This window comes from Myotis myotis, unplaced genomic scaffold (genome assembly GCF_014108235.1).
Source record: "Myotis myotis isolate mMyoMyo1 unplaced genomic scaffold, mMyoMyo1.p scaffold_m19_p_14, whole genome shotgun sequence".
NCBI classification, from domain to species: Eukaryota; Metazoa; Chordata; class Mammalia; order Chiroptera; family Vespertilionidae; genus Myotis; species Myotis myotis.
Genome location: NW_023416318.1, coordinates 25,362,592 through 25,369,800, shown reverse-complemented (window position 1 = coordinate 25,369,800; position 7,209 = coordinate 25,362,592).

Below are 7,209 nucleotides of genomic sequence, written 5' to 3'. Positions count from 1 at the left end.
CTGCAATCAAGTAAGTAGTTTGCTCCCAGACTTATAAGAGGATAAAAAACATGGCTAAGTTTCCAAACTCTTGAAAAGCTTATGAAAACTGAAATAATTAACTATAATTTGAAGCACATAATCTACACTAACAAAAGAAAAACATGTAAATTGACTGTACCTTTGCTACACCTTAAGCCATGCCCACCAGCCAATCAGAGTGACTGTACGCAAATTAACCCAACCAAGATGGCGGCCGGCAGCCACGGAGCTGGAGCCAGCAGGAGGCTTAGTTGCCCCAATGATGGAGGAAGCCAAGCTTCCCCTGCCGGGCCGGCTCTGAGCTCCACTGAAGATAACAAAGTTTCAATTACAGAAGATAAATAAACCCCAGATACCTGCTTTCAGCCAGCCGTGGCCATGGAGCTGGAGCGAGCAGGAGGCTTCCCTCCCGCCCGCCCTGGCTGGCTCTGAGCTCCTCTCAAGGCTACAAAGTTTCAATTATAGAAGGTAAGTAAATCCCAGAATAAAAAAAAAAAGGAGAGGCTGGGAGCTTCTGTCACTGGTTGGGGACGGGGGGTGGCCAGCCTGAAAACAGCCCTCAGCCCCTCACCCAGACTGGCCAGGCACCCCAGTGGGGACCCCCCACCCTAAAGGGGGTGTGGCCAGCCTGAAAACAGCCATTAGCTCCTCACCCAGGCTGGCCAAACCTCCATGGGGTGAGAGTCCCCACTGGGGGGGGCTTGACCAGTCAGCAAACAGCCATCAGCCCCTCACCCAGGCTGGCCAGGAACCCCAGTGGGGACCCCCCCACCCTGATCCAAGACACCCTTCAGGGCAAACCAGCCAGCCCCCACCCATGCATCAGGCCTCTATCCTATATAATGAAAGGGTAATATGCAAACTGACCCTAACAGCAGAATGACTGGGAATGACTGGTCACTATGACACACACTGACCACCAGGGGGCAGACGCTCAATGCAGGAGCTGCCCCCTGGTGGTCAGTGCTCTCCCACAGGGGGAGCTCTGCTCAGCCACAAGCCAGGCTGACGGCTGCCAGCACAGCGGTGGTGGCGGGAGCCTCTCCCGCCTCCTCAGCAGCACTAAGGATGTCTGACTGCAGCTTAGGCCTGGTCCCCACTGGCAAGTGGACATCACCTGAGGGCTGCCGGGCTGCCAGAGGGATGTCTGACTGCCAGCTTGGGCCTGATTCCCCGGGGAGCGGGCCTAAGCCAGCAGGTGGACATCCTCCGAGGGGTCCCAGACTGCAAGAGGGCATAGGCTGGGCTGAGGGACACCCTCGAGTGCACAAATTTTTGTGCACCGGGCCTCTAGTACCATTATAATTACATTAAAGGGGGAAAGATAGATTAGAATAATATTTTAAAAGTGATGACTTGTAAAATGTTTATTTACGATACCATTAGGTATTTGAGGTGAACTAAAATAGCCCTTACTAATTAAAAGTATTGCACTTTTCTATTTAAAACTTCAACTGTGATTTCCTTTTAGGTATATATATCCTAACTTTCAGTCAAAACCTTCCTTTTTCTTTAAATGGAAGCTCAAGTTATCTCCTAACTCTTCACTTTTGTTACAGAAAGCAAGCATTATTAAATTTATCACAGATCCACCCATTCATTCATATATAAAAAGATTACCATTGTCTATTAGTTCATTAGCTTTGTCTTAAATTATGGCACTGTGTAAGGTCATGAGTCTAAGTGATTCTGTGTGCTTATTCTTGATTGCTGTTGTTTCTGTTTTACCAACCATAGAACCTAAACGCCAGCTCTAACTACTGCACACTGGCCAAAACACATTGTGTATTGTGATGTTCCACCCCCCTACCCCACCATCACTGAACAGTTATCATGTTCTCCCCCATCACAGCCTTCCTGTCTTGAAAAGCTTTCATTCTCCATGGACTCATAACTTGGGCCAATTTTTGTCTTTCTTGTTATTTGCACCCACTCTCATACCATAGCGTTCCTAATCTTTCCAGTCTAGTTGACATTAGGAAGACCTCATTTAGAATTTTACACTCAATTTTTATTGCCACAATTTAAAGTAAGAGGTGGAAAAACTAGATGTAGAGGCAATGAGGTCTAAGAAACAGAGAAGTGGACCCAAAAACAGGTCCTAGGTGCATCACACTCCAGCTGGATGCTCCGACAAGGGTAAGGGTGGGAGAGGGTGGTGGGAAATAATACTCACTGAGTGCCTACTTCGTGCCAGGTGCTTTACACGTGTATTATTTCATATAACAACCCTACAAAATAAGTTCCTTTATCCCTACTCATTTGGGGTCTTATTCGTTTATTTTTGTAAAGCTTAACAAGAGACATATTCAAAATCTAAAGCTCAAAGAATTTAAATCACTTGCCCAGAGCCTCAGAGTTTTAATAACAGAGCTAGGATTTAAACTAAGGTCTAACTCACAAAGTCAATAAATATTAGTTCTCCTGCCCTAGGGGAAGAAAAGCCATGGCAATTTGTACCATCAAAAGGGATCAAAGGTAGATTTTATGGGCAAACGTTGAAGAACTGAATTGCTTAGCTTAAAATGAAGTTTTAATTACCATTTTTTAAATGTGGAGATTCTCTGAGGAATTTGTTGACACAATTATTATCTGTGTCCATAAGAAAACACTTAAAAATTAAAAGTTGTGTGTATTTTGTAGACTATAAGGAAGAATTTTTCTAGGTCAGTCTCATTAATAGGGCATATTATTTGCAGGGTACTTTTCTAGGTGCAATGGATCTCAAATGAATAAACTAAAATCTCATGGCCCAGTGAGAATAGGCTAGAGTAGACAAGATGCTCAATACATGTTGTATTTCTCAATAATTAGATTATAAGATGGCCTGTAAGGAAGATGATCACAGCCTTAACCAGTTTTGCTCAGTGGATAGAGCATCGGCCTGTGGACTCAAGGGTCCCAGGTTCGATTCCAGTCAAGGGCATGTACCTTGGTTGCGGGCACATCCCCAGTAGGGAGTGTGCAAGAGGCAGCTGATCAATGTTTCTCTCTCATCGATGTTTCTAACTCTCTATCCCTCTCCCTTCCTCTCTGTAAAAAATCAATAAAATATATTTTTTTTAAAAAAGGAAGATGATCACATAGACCTGGAATTCTTTAAATGAACAAGGAAAATAGCCTTTAAAGGTTGCTACAAGACACACACACACACGCACACACACACGTGCACGCGCGCACACACACCATCAAAACTAGACAGCTTAAACTGGTGATTCCTAACCCTTTACTCCAACAATCTTTCATTTTGCAATGTTCCTTCCTCAAGAAGCTATATGCCTGTGGCTATTCATTCAACCAATCTTTACTACATGACCACTCTGCTAGAACTCTCCAAATTCATAAAGTATATTCAGGCTGCTTCTTTCAATCAGGTAAATATCAAAACTAGAGATTTCCAACAATGATTTTGGAGTAACTCAGGCTGACTGCATTTATATAAGTTATCTCAAAAGATTTCATAAAATCCAATTTTATTTACACGGTTATATGAACAAATGCAAATATACCCATGCACATGTTCAGCCTCACATATATCAGAAGTGATCTATATGATTTATCCTAGAGATTTTTACCATTTAGGAGATGCAACACCTCATGATTATTTGTTCTGTAATGTCTCTCTCTCTTAAAAATCACTCAGCTTTGACTTATACCAGAAGAAAGGTCAGGGTCCCTTTTATACCTGGAATTCATTTGAACCTACCCATCTTCAAAGACAGGAAAATCTAATGCTAACATCTGTCATTCCCATTGCCCCCTACTGTGTATTTGAGTTTGATAAAATTCTTATAAACTAAGGTCATGAAATAAAAACAATATAATGTATGCACTTGAACTTTCTACAGTACTAATTATAATAGGAAGAATACTAACAGCCAACTCTTAATGAGTGCTTACCATGTGCAAGATAAGTCTTCTGCATGTATGTAATCCTTATAACACATGTGTATCAGGCAAATAAACTATCTTTAAAAAAAGAAATTAAAGATAGCTTTGGTTTATGCTGTATCTTTGAGGTCCTTACCTGTATCACAAGTACATCGCTGAAGAAATGACTGAAAGGAAGCTGGGGCCACCCGGGCCTCGGCTTTCCTACCAGGTCACACAGACGTACCGCTTGTTATTTTTGGCATTTTCCTACGGTTCAAAAAAAAGTGGTGACAATTTTCTGCATCTATAACATTTTGGATGAGCCATTTCCATCCTATTTTGTTTTCTCACATATGGTGTTCTAGCTCAAATAGCATTAGTATTTTTAACTTGCCCAGTATCAGTAAACTACTTTGAGTTACTCTTGGCTGACAAGTATCCAAATTACCTAACACAAATGAGAAAACTGCATGTATTATGTAGGCTAGTGTGTTCACTGCCTTTCAGCTATAAATTTTCCAATAGAATCAATATATTTTACAGATGCCCTGACCGGTTTGGCTCAATGGATAGAGCGTCGGCCTGTGGACTCAAGGGTCCCAGGTTCGATTCCGGTCAAGGGCATATACTGTGGTTGTGGGCACATCCCCAGTAGGGGGTGTGCAGGAGGCGGCTGATCGATGTTTCTCTCTCATCAATGTTTCTAACTCTCTATCCCTCTCCCTTCCTCTCTGTAAAAAATTAATAAAATATATTTTAAAAGTATATATATATTTTACAGATGGAAGAGATCACAAAGATGATGTAATCTGGCTACTTCTTTTTACCAGTGAGACTCTCTAGCAGAGAAGTTGAAGTGTCTCTCCTAGGTCAGATCAGTAGTTAGTAGTAGGAAAAAAGTAATAGCAGTCCAGCGCTTTTTCTACATGAAAATATAAGTATTATTTTAAAATCTACATTATTTGGCAGAGGACATATCAATCATAAACAACTGGCTAGTTTTTATAATACTGTATTATCATCACTATTGAAATTTAATACTTGTGACAATTGGTTATATAATGCAGTTATGCATCATTGCTGCTCTCAGTTATATCCTGTATGTCTGTTTTGGACCCATATCTACATTGTGACTGTGGTAGGCACTCATTTTTAATGTTCCCTATATCCTTCAATAAATATACACACATATGAACCACATAACGGTTAGAGAGAGATTGACAAAACTATACTTACAGTTTAGACTAATACTCCAAGACTCAAAATGAAACAGAACAGCTGTCATTCTGTATGGCTGCAGGTGAGTTTGTTTTGAGAGGGAGAAAGTTGAGAAAAGTCCTCATTTCTTCTTATCAAGCAGTGGGGATTGTCCCTGATGCTGAGTCGTTTTAGGAGCTTGAGGAGATTGGTAAAGGCTGGAATAGAAATTAGAGGGAATGATGAGATCATTGACTAAGCCTTAAGACATGTGGTAAAATATGCCAATCAAATTGCTCAATAAAAATAGTAGCTAATAATGACCAAGGAGTGACGAGGTGTCTGGCACTCCTTTCAATACTCTGACGGTAGTAAATCATCGACACCTCACAACAACCCCAAGCACTGACCCCATTGTGTGGGTGAGGAAATTGAGGCGCACAGAAGTTCGATCATCTGCCCAAGAAAACCAGCTCCTGGTGGTGGAGCCAGGGCATATGCCCCTATTCACAGTACAGTGATCAGGATAAAACCAGGTAAACAGAGTTGGCCCTCCCTATCCTCAGGTTTCTAGCCCCAGAATTCAACCAATTGCAAATGAAAAATATTACATTTTTGCTGATGTGCACTGTGTATTTAGGCCATGATGTTGGCATCTGTACTGAACATGTACAGACTTTTTTCCTTGTCATTATTCCCTAAACAATACAGTATAACTATTTACATAGCATTTACATTGTATTAGGTATTATAAATAATCTAGAGGTGATTTAAAGTATATAGGAGGATATGTGGGGTTATTTGCAAATATAATGCCATTTTATATAAGGAACTTACTTGAATATCCTCAGACTTGGGTGTGGGGGGTGGGGTGAGGGAAGTCCTGGAACCAATTCCCCAGGGGAATTGAGGATGACTGTATGCCGTGTTTAAAACAGTCTTCATTTTTATTTACGCACCCACCCCGTAATCCCCCAAACACACACATACTAGTACGTAACCACACATTCCCACACACTCAAGTCTTACTTCCATTCATATACTCTTCTTCCTCATAGAACTTAAGTTCACATATGTACAAGGAGTCCTAGGGCCAACCTCCACTCTCCCACACTTCTTCAAGGTAAACGTAAAGACAAACTAATACTGACTCTGGGTTACAAAACACACGCGCACACATAGCCCAACACATAGCAGAATTCAACTCAGTAAGGATTTTTCTTCTCCCATTATCCAGGGAAATGCATGTTACCACGACAGATGCCAAAGACATTTGGCTCTGGCAGTGGAAACTGGGAGGCAATGGTGAAATGAGGTAAGAAATTCCAGGGCCAGAAGGTGGACGCAGGTCATCAGCTTGCTTTTCCCTGGAGCTTGCTCGCTTGGATAAGCGCTACAGGAACAGGGCCCCACCCGCCGCGCGAGCCTGCAGTCCCCTGGCCGGAGCTGAGCCGGCTGGGGCCGAAGCAGATGCACGCACCGCGGGGAGTCTCATTGGCAAGACCTGAGTGCTGCCTTGCTCTGTTTGAATGCTTGCCGCAGGGCCCGGGAAAGGGGTTTTGTCAGAAATGGTGAACCCTGAGAGCCAAGCTTTCTCTGCAAAGACTAGGCAGCCCAGGAGCAGCGAATCATGACTTGCACCGTGTTTAATGGCTCTCGGGAAAACAAGTTTCTCTCCCGCCTGCCTGCACTTTGCCGCCCGCTCCCGCAGCTCCGGGGGGAGGTCCAGACAGACTCTGGCTGCGGGACCCGGACACTGGCAGCGCCGCCCCAGGGCCAACGGGAGACTCCAAACGGCCCCTCACTGATCCCAAGGGTGGGGTGGGCCCTGATAAATACTCTTCCTGGTCAGAATGCGGGAAGGCCAAGTTCAAACGCAGGATGTCCAGTCTGGGGTAGGTCCGGGAAGGAAGCCGAGAGATGGGGCCAGCCTCCCCCGCCCGCCGCCGGCGCAGTGTAGACTCGCCAGCTACCCTTGGAGAGGGAGCTGGAGCCGGGTTACTGCGCATGCGCTCCGGGTTCCACCTCCACCCCTGCTGCGTTCCCAGGCCGCGCTCCCAAAGGCCTCCGTCGCTTAGCAACGCGTGAGTCACAATCGCAGCTCCAAATGCCCTTTTC